Source organism: Leucopleurus acutus, assembly GCF_964270905.1.
Source record: "Leucopleurus acutus genome assembly, chromosome: 4".
In the NCBI taxonomy this organism is placed as follows: Eukaryota; Metazoa; Chordata; class Mammalia; order Artiodactyla; family Delphinidae; genus Leucopleurus; species Leucopleurus acutus.
This window is the reverse complement of record NC_139146.1, coordinates 118,345,060-118,361,264: the sequence shown is the minus strand read 5'-3', so window position 1 is coordinate 118,361,264 and position 16,205 is coordinate 118,345,060. Positions and strand designations below refer to the sequence as shown.

Here is a 16,205-nt window from a genome sequence, read left to right as displayed (position 1 = left end):
CTTTCTGACATACTTCACTCTGTATGACAGTCGCTAGGTCCATCCACCTCACTACAAATAACTCAATTTTGTTTCTTTTTATGACTGAGTAATATTCCATTGTATATATGTGCCACATCTTCTTTACCCATTCATCTGTTGATGGACACTTAGGTTGCTTCCATGTCCTGGCTAATGTAAATAGCGCTGCAGTGAACATTGTGGTACACGACTCTTTTTGAATTATGGTTTTCTCAGGGTACATGCCCAGTAGTGGGATTGCTGCGTTATATGGTAACTTTATTTTATCAAAGTATAGTTGATTTATAATGTTGTGTTAATTTCTACTGTACAGCAAAGTGATTCAGTTATACATATATATACATTCTTTTTTATATTCTTTTCCATTATGGTTTATCACAGGGTATTGAATATAGTTTCTTGTGCTGTGCAGTAGGACCTTGTTGTTAGTCAAGTTTAAATGAGAACTATTTTCACTGGGGCTCCTTTATGTAGTCATAAACATTTTAGAGCTCCATGTAACCACCTGCTTCTGGTGGTGCCACATTTGAGAAAAATCCCTGTTCTTTCTCTTCCTATCATAACCACAGTAGCCAGAGTGAACCATAAGTTCAATAACTGAAGATTGATCTTTCTGCCTCTGCTCTGTGGTCCAGCATCCCTCCCCGGAGAGTGGGGAGGCAGGAGACTTGACTGCAATGTGCTTAGCTAGGATGACTGGTAAAGGGCATAAGGAGGAACAATTCAAGGTGATAGTGGACTCACTGTCCCATATTCTCTACGCTTCTTGGCTCACCCCTAGAGACTACCCCATCAGCTGGCAAGACTTCCCAGTAGGGGGTTTCTGGGGAGCAGAACCTTAACTTCTTTTCAGCTTTAAAGGCCCAGACTGCTGCATGATGGATTCTCCCCTAATATCATTAGTTGCACATGCTGCTAATTGTAGTGGTTGCTAATCCATCTGAGCAGCCAAAATGATATTAGCTTTCAATAGGATTTACATCTATCCAGGCTTGTTTCTGCATCAGCTAGCAATTAAAGTTTAAACTGTTGAACATGCAGCTTGCTGTAGGCTAAGTAATATTTAATAGCATTAACAACGCATTTCCCTATTCGCCTCCGAATCTCTTTACAGGCTCATCAATTCGCCATCACCTTTGTGTGGCACAGCCGACATTAGCTCTTATCCTAACAGCTTCCAGAGGAGGGCACTGTCATAAGAGACAAGACAATAGAAGTGCCAGCTGCACATATAAGTCTTAGCAGCACAATTTATGTTTCTGGTCCTATCCACTCTCTTTCACACACAGTCACTCTCACACTTATTGAAGGAGGTGAGGTAAGTTGTCCTGTCAGGTCAGGCTTTGAGAAAATTGTAAATCAACTTATTTGGACCAAAGTGTTTATTGAAGATGAATATTAACTAAAAGGCTGTTCGAATCATTCTAAACGATGTGAGAAATCCAGCTCTTTCAAAGTTCAGTGTAAGCAGAATTAAACTCTCTTGATTGACTTGTTTGGTAAAGATTTATTTGTGTGTAATTGAGGGAAATCAGGCTAGAACATAAACTCCATGGGTGTGGTTTCTTTGTCTGTCTTGTTCACAGCTGTATCCTTACCCATCTACCGCAAAGACCATCACATATAATGTGCTTAGTAAATATTTGTTGGAGTAATGATTGCATGATATAAGTGATGGACAATTCAAACTTTGGATACCAACCCCAAGCCCCTGACACCTCCTCCCTTGCTCTGTGGGGTATACACACATCCACTGCCCACACAGTCCTTGTTTCTAGGCCACTGGCCAGTGGGTGGACGAGTCAGGGGTGGGGAGAAGGGTCAATTTAGAAGACATTCTGTAATCACTGAAAGAAAGGTGTCCTTGTTCAGACCAGAACAAGAGTAGTTTGATACAAAAATATGTCTCTGGCCTATAAATCTTCCTGCCTGGGGATCAATGTTGGTGGATGTCAAATGGGTGCAACTTCAGAAGGAGAGGGTATTATCAGTTCCCTAGGGCTTTCATAACAAAGTATAAAAAACTGAATGGCTTAAAATAGCAGAACTACATCACCCCACAGTTCTGGAGGCTAGAAGTCCCAAATCAAGGTGTCAGCAGGGCCCTGCTGTCTCTGACAGCTGTAGGGGAGAATCCTTCCTTGTCTCTTCTAGCTTCTGGGGTTTACCAGGAGTCCTTGTTCCTTGGCTTGTACACACATCCCTCCATGGACATGGCTATCTTCTCCCTGTGTGTCTTCCTATTATCTTCCCTCTGCGTGTCTGCCTCTGTATCCAAATTTTCCCTTTTTATAAAGACACCAGTCATATTCAATTAGGACTCACCCTAATGACCTCATTTTAATTTGATTACCTCTATAAAGGCTCTATTTCTAAATAATGTCACATTTGAGGTACTGGGGGTTAGGACTTAGATCTTTTTAAAAAACAATATAACCCATAACAAAGGGTTGTATGCAGTCTGGAAGATGATAAAAGGACATTTTCAGGCCTAGAAACCTCCCTTCTTGGGAACCAGAATAATCCATATTGTCTGGGCATAAAGGTCAATAATAATTGAATTATTCTTATCATTTCTTGGCCTCTACCATCTTGTAATTCCCACTTTAATTGACTTTCATTATATAATTTTGTCCAACTATTTCCCTGATCATTCTTTGTGTTTAGTAATTTCTCTTTCTCATCCATCCTTTAGTGGCATTCTGTCTAAACTGTCAGTTGGTCCATATTCTTTTTGCTGTGTTTGGCCAATAAGCCACTGGTTTATTTTTTATTTTACTTTTTTAAACATCTTTATTGGGGTATAATTGCTTTACAATGGTGTGTTAGTTTCTACTTTATAACAAAGTGAATCAGCTATACATATACATATATCCCCTCCCTCTTGTGTCTTATTCCCACCCTCCCTATGCCACCCCTCTAGGTGGTCACAAAGCACTGAGTTGATCTCCTGTGCTATGCGGCTGCTTCCCACTAGCTATCTGTTTTACATTTGATAGTGTATACATGTCCATGCTACTCTCTCACTTTGTCCCAGCTTACCCCTCCCCGTGTCCTCAAGTCCATTCTCTATGTCTGTGCCTTTATTGCTGTCCTGCCCCTATGTTCTTCAGAAACATTTTTTTTTTTTAGATTCCATACTCCATATATATGTGTTAGCATACGGTATTTGTTTTTCTCTTTCTGACTTAGTTCACTCTGTATGACAGACTCTAGGTCCATCCATCTCACTACAAATAACTCAATTTTGTTTCTTTTTATGGCTGAGTAATATTCTATTGTAATGTGCCACATCTTCTTTATCCATTCATCTGTTGATGGACACTTAGGTTGCTTCCATGTCCTGGCTATTGTAAATAGTGCTGCATTGAACATTGGGGTACATATCTCTTTCTGAATTATGGTTTTCTCAAGGTATATGCCCAGTAGTGGGATTGCTGGGTCATATGGTAATTCTATTTTTAGTTTTTTTTTTTAACATGTTTATTGGAGTATAATTGCTTTACAATGGTATGTTAGTTTCAGCTTCACAACAAAATGAATCAGTTATATATATACATATATTCCCGTATCTCTTCCCGCTTGCGTCTCCCTCCCTTCCACCCTCCCTATCCCACCCCTCCAGGCGGTCACAAAGCACCGAGCTGATCTCCCTGTGCTCTGCGGCTGCTTCCCACTAGCTATCTACCTTACGTTTGGTAGTGTATATATGTCCATGCCTCTTTATCGCTTTGTCACCGTTTACCCTTCCCCCTCCCCATAGCCTCAAATCCATTCTCTAGTAAGTCTGTGTCTTTATTCCTGTTTCACCCCTAGGTTTTTCATGACATTTTTTTTTTTAAATTCCATATATATGTGTTAGCATACGGTATTTGTCTCTCTCTTTCTGACTTACTTCACTCTGTATGACAGACTCTAGGTCTATCCACCTCATTACAAATAGCTCAATTTCGTCTCTTTTTATGGCTGAGTAATATTCCATGTATATATGTGCCACATCTTCTTTATCCATTCATCCGATGATGGACACTTAGGTTGTTTCCATCTCTGGGCTATTGTAAATAGAGCTGCAATGAACATTTTGGTACATGACTCTTTTTGAATTATGGTTTTCTCAGGGTATATGCCCAGTAGTGGGATTGCTGGGTCATATGGTAGTTCTATTTGTAGCTTTTTAAGGAACCTCCATACTGTTCTCCACAGTGGCTGTATCAATTTACATTCCCACCAACAGTGTAAGAGGGTTCCCTTTTCTCCACACCCTCTCCAGCATTTATTGTTTCTAGGTGTTTTGATGATGGCCATTCTGACTGCTGTGAGGTGATACCTCATTGTAGTTTTGATTTGCATTTCTCTAATGGTTAGTGATGTTGTGCATCCTTTCATGTGTTTATTGGCAATCTGTATATCTTCTTTGGAGAAATGTCTATTTAGGTCTTCTTCCCATTTTTGGGTTGGGTTGTTTGTTTTTTTGATATTTAACTGCATGAGCTGCTTATAAATTTTGGAAATTAGTCATTTGTCAGTTGCTTCATTAGCAAATATTTTCCTCCATTCTGAGGGTTGTCTTTTTGTCTTGTTTATGTTTTCCTTTGTTATGCAAAAGTAAGTTTCATTTGGTCCCATTTGTTTATTTTTGTTTTTATTTCTATTTCTCTCAGAGGTGGGTCAAAAAGGATCTTGCTGTGATTTATGTCATAGAGTGCTCTGCCTATGTTTTATAGTGTCTGGCCTTACATTTAGGTCTTTAATACATTTTGAGTTTATTTTTGTGTATGGTGTTAGTAAGTGTTCTAATTTCATTCTTTTTACATGTAGCTGTCCAGTTTTCCCAGCACCACTTATTGAAGAGGCTATCTTTTCTCCATTGTATATTCTTGCCTCCTTTATCAAAAATCAGTTGACCATACATGCGTGGGTTTATCTCTGGGCTTTCTATCCTGTTCCATTGATGTATATTTCTGTTTTTGTGCCAGTACCATACTGTCTTCATTACTGTAGCTTTGTAGTATAGTCTGAAGTCTGGGAGCCTGATTCCTCCAGCTCTGGTTTTCTTTCTCAAGATTTCTTTGGATATTTGGGCCCTTTTGTGTTCCATACAAATTGTGAAATTATTTGTTCTAGTTCTGTGAAAAATGCCGTTGGTAGTTTGATAGGGATTGCACTGAATCTGTAGATTTAAGCCACTGGCTTAAATTGTACTTGCTCTTTGGTCTTACTACACAGGGATGATTGAGTCTACTTTGTGGAAAATTGGTATTGTGAGACAGGCCAATTCATTCTGAGAGTTAGCTATTTTATTAGACACAATGATTTCTAAAGGTCATATTAATTTTTTTGTTATTTTATAGTTTTGGCATTCATAGAATAAGGAATAAAGGTAACCATAGTTCTTATTTACATAGACATTATCTATTTTGCTTTGAAACACAAAATGCTAAAAACAGTCAGTGCCTTTAGGCTGGGTTTATCTCTAGGCTACCCTAGATGAATGAAACACATTTGTGTTTTCTCCCTCTTTGGAAACTACTTAGTGTAATTGTGATAAGCTTGGTATTTCAGTGCCCTGCAAAACATTGACGTCTCATTTTAGAAGAACAAAATGTTCCTTGTGATGACATGGAGCATGTCCTCATGATCTACACTTCATCCATCATTCAACTAAAAAAGAAGTATAGAAATAAGAAACATTACTGAGGCCTATTAACATTTTAAAAATTTAAAAATCTTATTTCTGTTGAGTTTGATTAGCTCCTGCCCCAGAAAAAAGCTTCACGTCGACATCCTTAGTGAGGAGAGACAAGAACAGATGAATGGCTTTCTTCACGCTTCTTGTTGGGTGAATCAGTCATGCTCCAGGGTCATGTTGAGTTTGCCATTTTTGTACAAAATCACTTAATAAATTGATTGGCACCTTATCTCGGTGTCAGTGTCACTCCACTTCTAGAGATGTCCAAACTGTTTAAATATCAAAAACAAACCATGGAGGACAACTCGGTGAGAAAGGGTTTGTGCTAGCTGAAGATCAAAGGGAGACGGATGACTGCTGTATATACGTGATGTTACCAGAGGAGAAGCACAGTGATTTAGTCAGTGCATATGGTCAGAGCTTCTTGGCTGGCCTCAGTGAACAGTGAAAGCAGCTGGAGACTAAGACAGGACAAGCATCTACAGAAAATCAAAGTGACATGTTCTAAGGAAAATGAGATTTTCAGCATTAGGAAGGTGAATATTAGAATGTGACTTCATATAAACTATTTTTTAGAAAATTAATGAACCTAATTCTGGGTATGTTAAAGGAAAAAAAAGAATCCATTTAAGTGGATAAGTGTTATGAAGTATAAAGCAAAATATGATCACATTAACAATATGATACCTTAAGCTGGCATGGTCAGGAATTTTAAGAAAGCTATCAATAAATTGTCAATCTTGAAAAAAAGATCCTGTGGCCAAATTTTAATTTATGAGTATTTTATTAGCTTGGACTCAGTGTCTGAGTTTTCTACACATGGTCAGTTAATGAATGTACAATGTATTTGGTTGTATAATTTATTGCAAATATGCTGGGGAAGATTTAGGTAAAACATTAAAGAGTCAGTATGAAAAGCAACATTTTAACCTTATAGGGGTTATTCTCTTGAATGATTTGATCATAAACTATGTCATATATGGAGAAAATTTTCAGGACATAAGTTCCATTCAGGATATAACTGTAACTTTAAGTAGTTTCCCAATTTGATTTTTTTTTTTGTCTGACACTCTTCTTGATAAGGTTGTAGGATGACTTTATGTAATCTCATTCTTTTCTGTAAAGCCGTCACTTCAAAAACACAAAGTACCCATTGTGAGAAGCCCAGCCGTGGAAGCAGTGATTGGGTATGATGACTTCAGACTACGCTCCAACCATGCTTGTCTATGCAGGATGCTATGGGCTTGGGTTAGGGGAAGCTAAAAGTCATAATGAAAGCAAACTGTGAGCAGCTGTTCCCAAAGTTACTATGTGTTTGGTTTGGACTTCTGCTTTCATGAATTCCTAGAATTCATTTGCAAAATGGTAAGTAAATTTTGCATTTCAAATCTGAACAAAGCATCCAAGGAAAAGAATCCTTAAAAGTAGTGTCACATTGTATTCTATGAAATCTCCAACCACAGAGCCTGCATGCCTGCACACTATCCTATGTTCTATTTGACTTAAATTTTTTTTTTTAATGATACTGGTATTCTTCTCCAGATGGTATAAGCTCTAAGTACAGGGATTCTGTCTTATTTACTCTAGCATCTAATACCGTGTCAGGCACACAATAGTTGTTCAAAAATATGTGTCAAATATTCATCATATGAATAATTATAATTTAAGATGGCTTAAAAGTTAGAGCTAATGGATTTCTTTTCCTTCAAACCTCTTCTCCTAATCTTTCTTATCTTAGTAAATGGTAACAGTTATTACCCAATTGTTAAGCAGAAACCTGGGCACTGCCCTTGATTCTTTCCTTTCCCTCATCCCCCCTATTTAACAAGCCCTGTAGTTGCTGTCTTGGGTCCGTCCTCCACTCCACATCAGTACCACTGTTGTGGAAGTCTGAGTCATGTCATTTCTTGCTTGGACCTCCTCAATGGTACCCTCACCAGTTTTTCTGCTTTTACTCTTGCCTTTCTTTAATCTGTTCTCTTCACAGCAGCCAGAATGATCTGAAAGCACAAATGGATCATAATATTCTACTGCTTATACCCTGCAATGGCTTCCTGCCAACTTGACAGACAATCCCCTTCCTTACCAGGGTCTACAAGACCTATCTGGTCTGGTCCTCACCTCCCTCTCCAATCCAGTCTTGATCAAGCCTTCCATTCCTTCGTTATAATCCAGCCGTGTCTGTCTTCTTGCAGTTCGCCATGATTTCCTCCACCTCTCAGCTTTTCTTCCTGCGCTTTCTTCTACCTGGAATGAACTTCCTCCTAGTCTTTGAATGGCTGGTTTCTCACCCTTCCAATCTCACTTCTCCTTTGAGAAACCTCCCTTGAACCCCCGCCTGAGTAGGTGTCCCTTCACAGCCCCTCCTCAAGCACTTCAAATGCTTTGCATGTTTTTTTTTTAATATGTATAGTTGTTATTTTATTGTAGAAGAAAAAATATCCCGAAATATTTGTTAAATAACAATAACTCCTGACCAAATCATTCTTCAGGGTTCTTGGGCCTCACCGTCTGGTCAAATGCAGTGAGCTCTCCCTCAGCCTTATGATAAGCTTCATTAATATTGCCATAAACCACAGAAAAACCCAAAGATTTTCTAAATGTCTTCCAAATTTCTGCATAGATGCCCTTAATTAGTCCAAAGGTAAACAATAAACAAGTTGGCAGAGAAATTAGAAGGATCTCTGAGAGGGAAAAGATGTTAACAATTGGTGAATCTAGAACAAAGGGTATATAGGTGTTCATTACAACATTTTTTCAACTTAATTTTTTAGTTATAGGCAGACTGAAAAGTTGCTTTAGCATGATCATGCTATTTTCCAGATGTGTCTAAAAAACATATTCAATTATTTCTTTTCAAACCAGAAATAGAAAATCAGTTCTTCCCCAGGTGATATGTTCTATTCTGTTTTAAAAAGCTTCCAGAGCTTTCTGGAAAGTTTACATTATGGGGCTACAGTACAATGATATGGTTTTATAGTTCTTGGGAAGTGTCTGAGTCAAACTCTCATCGAAGGTCTGTGATGGTCACTGCTCTATCCACAACAGTCACGTGGCTGCAGCTACAGAAGAGAGGTGGATCCTTGCTCTGTGGATGAAATCCTTTCTGGTGACAGGAAGAAATCTCCTCTAGTCCATGGTCAGTTAGTCTAAAGAATCCAGTTTCCTGGAACTTGGGGGAACAAACAATGGCTATCGACTCTGGCAACACCATCTGGTAGGAGCAGTGAGCGTGTAGGTCAACACTGGAGAGGAAGGCAGTCTGCATGGGATGAGTATAAATCCAGCCCAGTGTGATGCCCTGCTGATCCTGTATGAGGAAAAGCTCTTCTTCGTTCTCGGTGTTGCAATAATCAGACCCAGCACTTTGCTTGGAGATGAGGATATGGGTAATGGTAAATTCATTCCTCATCAGTTTTCCACAGAGAATTCCACGTGTCTCTACTCCCCGGACAGTGTTGGCACTGGCTAACTGGAGAAACTGTGGGCAGAGCTTCCCAGGTACCACCATGTGGCGCAGTCCATCAATTGTAGGAGCTTCCGAGTTGCTCAATGCTCCATGTTTCAAGGATCTACCCACTACAGGTGGCTTGGCAGGCCTTACAGTTGTATTACAGTCCGAAGGCTGTGTGTATATAACAGGTGCCGTGGGGAACACATCTAAGGAGGGCTTCTCTAAGTCAGGTACCAGTGGGCCGTCCAGGCCAGGGTCCACTTTCCCAAACTCCTGTACAATTTTCAGTCATTCTTTTTCTAGTTCCTGGTTCTGGATCATCTCCTCAAAGGCATGGAACTGTTGCTGCTCCAACTGTTGCTGCTTCTGTTGTGCCACCCTCTGTCTTTCCTTTTCCAGCTCTTGCTGGATGGCTATGTTTCGGGCAAATTCTTCCTCTTCCTTCTTTTTTTCTTCATTATAGTCTATATATTCTTTGGTATATCGTTTTAACAGTTCTGCTTTCAGCTCTTCTGCTTTGGGAAATGCAATCTCCTTTAATTTCTTTACTGTGTCTTTCTTTTCAGGAATGACAGCCGATTTGTAATCTCAATGCTTTGGTAGTTTCTCAATAAAAAGCGTGATATACTTGTTATAGAGGATGAACGCATGTTCAATGTTGCCTTCCTCAGAGTAAATAGATGTCATTCGTATAATCTCCACTCCAGAGCGGAAGTAACAACGGGGTGGAATGTCTTCGTTTATCTCGACTGTGCTACCCATCTGGGAGAGAGCCCTCACCCGGTCTTCGGGTGGCAGGCTCATATCTCCACGGTCAGACATCAGGACCAAGAAGTTCTGTCCCCTCGGACGACACTCGGCGCTTCCGGAACAGCTTTGCATGTTTTTATAGTCCCATCACTATTTGCAAAAATTAATAATTTGTTTATTATCTATCTTCGCTAGAACTTTGGAACTTTGTTTACTATAGCACCCAGTACAATGCCTGATATATATTATGTGATCAGTAAATATGAAAAATTAATTGAGTGATAGAACATCCAACTAAGTATTTTATATGTATATATAGTGCAGAGGGGAGGTAAATGGGAAAGTTTTGTTTTGGTTTAACCATAACCCTTTCTCCATTAACCCACTTACTAAGCACCAAATACGTGAAAGCTATTCTGAGGCTGTTGTGAATTCAAAGAAAGAGACCTGGTCCCTGCCCTTGTGTACTTAGAGCCTGGGAGAGAAGATTAGTATGTATATCAGTAACTATAATTCAAGAGATGATTGAAAGAGAAGTGCTCTGGAAGTTTTTTTCATTTATGTACAATTTATATTTTATCTTTTTTTTTAAATTGCATTAGACAGTGGATAGGGGTTTCAAGGAAAAAAAATGACTTGTCTCTGGATGAATCAGGGAAGGCTTCATGAAGGATCCAGTGTTTGAGATTCTGAGGAATATAGGATTTGGAGGTGCAAGTGGAGTGAAAAAGGGCTGTCACTATAAATGAGAAAATGCTGCGCAAAACACGCAGCTCAGGCGGGGAGCTGCTGGAAGGGGCAAAGCTCGCCTGAATAGAAGGGCTGTGTTGGGAAATTGGGGTTTTCAGGGTGTGTGGTGTTTGTAACTGCCTGGAGAAAGAGTTTGTGTATTGTTTGAGGAAGCAAAGAGGAGCCCCTGAAGCTTTTCAAGCTGGGCAGTGATTTCATTCGAGAGTGGTTTGGGATGGTTAGTCTCAAAGTGCCGTGTAGGATGGATTAGAACAGGGAAGAAATGGAAGTAAAGGCAGTGTTCGGAAACTTCCAGCTCTAGGAAAGAGGCAAATAAGATCGATGGTTATCATAGTGGGAATGAAGAGTAGGGGGAGATTGGGGAGGTACTACAGAGGAGAAAGCCACCTGTTTTGAAAACTCATTGATAGGTTCAAGGTGTAGGCAGGGGACAAGATAGCTGTGGGGTGATGCCAATAGAATGAGAGCGGAGGTCTAGGTTCATACAATAGTTGGGGAGGAAAACTGAGAAGGAGAGTTCAGTCAGAGTACTTGAGTGTGAGATGGGGAGTATACTTCATGCAGAGTCAGACGACATAGGTTGAAACCCTGACTTGCTCACCAGCTTACTGCTTACTGGTCACCATGTGACCTCCTTAAACTCTCTAACCTCAATTTCCTTCCGCATGAAATGGAAACAAGTCCATGATTATTGTAATATCAAGCACTAGCGGAAGAATTCAGTGAGATTATGCATTTACAAAGTGCTTTGTAAACCCTCGTGGGAGGACAGAATCGGCAAGGAAACTCTAGGTATGTGACTGATGGGTATTGGATATTGGCTATATTATGGATTATAAAACTGCTTTAAACAGTTGTCACGGTTCCTGTTTCCTAGCTTTTATTGTGTCATTGTCCCAGAACACATTATTAAAAAGAATTTTTTTTTTGGTTTGTTTCATTGGTCAGGTAACCTGACCTTTTTCTTTGAAAATTCTTAGTTATATAAAACTTAAACAAGCCACTGAGGAGACTCTAGGACTTGAACAGCGGAAAAGGTAAGCAAGCTGGCAGCCGCGGTGTCGTTCTCTCCGGCGGGTGGAAGCCTCGCTTTCCCGCACTGCCTCCCTGTGTCCTCAGAGGGAAGCGCTGCCGCGGGCTCCCTCTGGTTAAAGCGCCCTCTGTGTCTGGTTCAGAGGCGCAGACAACTGATGGAATTGCAATGCCCGCAGCAGAGCTCCGCGCTAGGCTCAAAAAGCTCTCAGTGCTCTCTAAAGGAAAATGAAATCCGGCTGGCAAAACCTCGCTAAAGCTCGGGCAGAACCCGGGGGTTATATTTACTTAAAACAAAACAAAACATTTAGGGAAGAGCCTGTTTCTAAACCTCCCTTACCATCGCAAGAAATTTAATTTCTTTTGAAGTGCCAGCATTCCAAAAAGAGGGATGTGAAGAGGTATTACAACCATGGACTATGGGGCAGACCCCTTAAAGTAAATAAGCTCCTTGTCCACTCCCAAATAAATGGCTTTTGTTTGAGGATGGGGTGAGTTTGATAAGGACGGTGTTACAGCATTTAATGAGGTGCAAGGGAAAAATGACTTTCATAAGTTCACATGGCTGTCATTTTATTCTCTCTTATGTTCCCTTTTCTCCGAAATCCAGCTTTACAGATGGGCTTCTGGATGCTTCCGCATCTATTCAGTAGAAATCAGGAATATGTTGATACCAGTCTGCATTTGCTGTGGGTTTATATACATCTATTTCATGTTCCAAGAAAAGCTATAAATGAGGGGGAGGAAAAAAAAGTTGTGTGTGGGCTGTTTTCACTGGCATGTAGTAGCCTGCTGGAGTCCACACAGAGTCTTTTGAATGGACTGAGCATAAAACACACACACACACAGATTTCCTAGAGCCATAATCTTTTTTACTCTCTTTGATTCTTACCTCATGTGGATTTTATGTCTTGGTCATTTTTTTTTTTTAAATCAACAATAGCCTGTGGATTTTTTCTCCTTTTTAAGTCATCCTCTTTGGTGGCAACGTTACCTAAACACATTCCCAATTCCATTATGCTCATTAGTATTAGTGGAGTAATCATCATTCCCTTCCTTGGCTCCTTAGACTTGCTTCAATATTTACACATTGGCTGAAGCTGATTGAACAGAAATAATGAGCCTTCGACATCCTCACAGCACAAGGTGGGTGAAACCTTGTTTCTACTGGGTGGAGTTTATGGCAGAATAAATGATATGTCTTAGAATGATCAATGAAAATGACAGATGGTGTCCCTGGTACTTGTCACACTAGCCCAGCACTGCGGTGGTGACTGTGACATGACCCAAGCTGGACCGACTCTGCCCATCAAGTGACCAGGAGAAACAGAATAGCCCTTATGCCTTCTCCAGCCTCTAGTCAAATTATTATCTCATTCTTTTTAAGGGAAAGGTCCCTTTTTAGCCAGAGGGCTTTCCTACAGACTTGTCAGGTCTTTATTCCTACTTTGGGCTTCCTGAAAGTACAGTTTTATATGTAAAGAACTTCTGTTGGAATTTTTTTCTATTTATTTTCTGGTAAAATAAAGTCAACTTTCCTGACTTCATCAAAGTCAACTTTCCTGACTTCTTCAAACACCTAATTCACTGGGCATTTATGAACCGCTTGCGACTTGCCAGACTGCTAAGAGCCGAGTCCTTTCTAACTTATTCTATCCTCCCACGAACAAGCTAAAATAAAAAGAATAGGAATTGAAGACAGAGTTTTAAAAACATGGAGAAATTCTAGAAAGCATGCACCTAAGAGTTTGCTTGACCTAATTTAAGAGAAAGAGAAGAATTTAAAATATGTTTTCATCTCTAACAATAAACTTTTCTTCTCAACCAACTCATCACAATTTTCTAGCAATGTGGATTATTTTGAGACAAGGAGAGATCCTTTTGACTAATATTTGTCCCCTAAGAGTAGGATGTTTGTATATTTAGACATCTGTGCTTCCCGTCACAGGACAGCTAAAGACTTTTTCTCACTGCCCTAGGTTTTGAAGATTTGTTTTTATCATTGACAGCCGTCCCCTTTAGCACTGGGGCTGCAGGCTGCCTCCCTGCTGAGAGTTTAGAATGCTTCCCTGCCACACAGATAGCGCTCACTCCCTGCATGGCATTCAGCCTCCACGAACACTCTAGAAGACATCTATATTCAGGGCTAATTGTCGTTCACCCCACCTTCATTATCCAGCCCTGGCTTGAGCTCTTGCACCTTTTTGTTTCTGTCAGCAGCTCAGAAAAGAAAGATCCAAGGGACCTAAAGCCCACCTTCAGACTGGAGGTCCTGACCCACAGGAGCAGAGAAAATTGTGAAGCAGTTTTATTCATAGAACTGTGAATAAAAACTGGTACAGGGGAAAGAAAAAAATCAGAGGGGGAGAGAAAAGAAGAGGCGTGGGAAGAGGGTGGTGAGAAACCAAGCAAAAGAGCTTCTGAGTTCGCAAAGCAGCAGCCAGGGAGACGGGGAACCCACAGCCAGTGCAGGGAAGGGATGCATCACCCCGGGCGAGGGCTCCTGCGCTGGCAGACCCAGCTTTCCTGGGGGGTGCAGTGCCAGGGAGCTCCACCCAGCTCTTCTGGGATAATCTTCCAATTTTACAGTCAGAAGGGATGTTAATAGTTGTCAATTCTGGCCATCTCTTTTAAAAATGTCTTCCTAATTTTATTGAGATATAATTGACGTACAGCATGAGAAGGTGTACAGCGTGATGGTTTGACATACATATTTTGTGAAATGATTACTGCAGTAAGTTTCGTTAGCATCCATCATCTCTTATAGATACAATAAAAAGAAAAAGCAAAATAAGAAAATTAAATTTTCCTTATGATGAGAGCTCTTAGGATTTATTCTCTTCACAACTTTCCTATATACCACATAACAGTGTTAGCTATAGTCATCATGTTGTGCATTACATCCCTAGTACTTACTTCTCTTATAGCTGGAAGCTTGTACCTTTTGACCACCTTCCTCCAATTCCCCTCTCTCCTGCCTCCCAATCCTCCCCACCTCTGGGAACCACAAATCTGAATTTGGGGGCTTTTGGATTCCACACATTAGGGAGATCGCACGGTATTTGTCTTTCTCTGTCTGACATTTCACTTAGCATAATGCCTTCAAGGTTCCTCCATGTTGTCTCAAAAGGCAAAATTTCCTCATCTTTATGGCTGAATAATACTGCATTGTATATCGTATATATATACAACTTCTTTATCTATTCCTCTGTCGATGGACACTTAGGTTGTTTTCATGTCCTGACTGTTGTAACTAGTGCTGCTATGAACATGGGGGTGCCAGATATCTTTTTGAGTTAGTGTTTTCATTTTCTTTGGATATATTCCCAGGAGTGGGATTGCTGAATCAGATGGTAGTTCTATTTTTAAGTGTTTGAGGACCCTCCATACTGTTCTCCATAGTGGCTGCACCAATTTACATTCCCACCAACAGTGCACAAAGGCTCCCTTTCTCCACATCCTCGCCAGCATTTGTTATCTCTTGTCTTTTTGAAGATGGCCATTCTGACAGGCATGAGGCGATATCCGTTCTTAACAATCTCTTTTTAAAGGTAAGAATATCAAGAATCTAATATGTTTATAAAATGCACCATTTTGTAAAGCTAACTAGTGGCAGACCCTGGTCTCTTGACTCTCAAACCAGGGCAATTTAGCTGTTGGAGCCACAGCAATGGATTCACACTTCTGTGAGGTAGACGGAGTTGTAAACAGGTAACCCCCAAATGAGCAAAGTAGCTCACAAAGTAAAGAATCCAAATGCAATCCAAGTTCCTTGGCGAGGGTCTAGACCAGGATTATAATACCAGAATTATAAATATAAACTGAAAAGGACTGTTTTGAGTGTCTTCCTCAACTTTCTATACTTTCCAACAGTATCTTTAGCTGGGACCTTGGGAGGAGCTTTTATATCTTCTGGTGGAAAAAACCCTTCTCTGCTCTCCTGCAAACAAAAATGTTTGCATTGATTGATTGATTGATTCCTTTATTTATTCGGTCATCCATTACATATTTATGGAGTCCTTGTTTTGTTCAAGTTCCTGAATTATGGAAGCATTAAGAAAGTCATAGTCTCAATATAAGACATATTCTTAAACAACTGAAATCTGGTTCAGTACCCAGTATCCCCAGTTATAAAGTAGTTAGCATACAGTGTGTATTCTTCATTTCAATAGCTTAGCCCACAAAACTATTAATTGTTTTTTAAAAGGAGGAGGGAATTACTTAGGAATCTTCCCCCAACCCCAGAATTTCTTAGTAGAGAAGGTTGTTGCTTATTATAGAGGATGTAATCTTTTCTGAGCTCCTGCTATGAGCTAGGTAGCATGTGAAGAACTTTACTATTTCATTTAATTGCTCTTATCATCCTCCAAGATACTCTACCCATTTTACTGATAAGCATAGGGAGGTTCAAAGAGTTGAATAACTTTTTCATGGCCACTAAATTAAAGTGGCAGAGTCAGAATTCAGGTCTAATGAGTCCCAATTTCCTCTCTGTCCAACACTGGGTCT

At 40.1% G+C, this 16,205-nt stretch overlaps 1 pseudogene across 1 annotated transcript; it reads right to left on the bottom strand.

Annotated features, from left to right (window-relative positions):
* Positions 1–8,687: 8,687 nt before the first annotated feature.
* On the bottom strand, positions 8,688–10,001 carry LOC309960881 (STAM-binding protein-like; annotated as a pseudogene). Its single transcript has one exon. The product of its transcript is annotated as an STAM-binding protein-like (transcript).
* Positions 10,002–16,205: the final 6,204 nt, after the last annotated feature.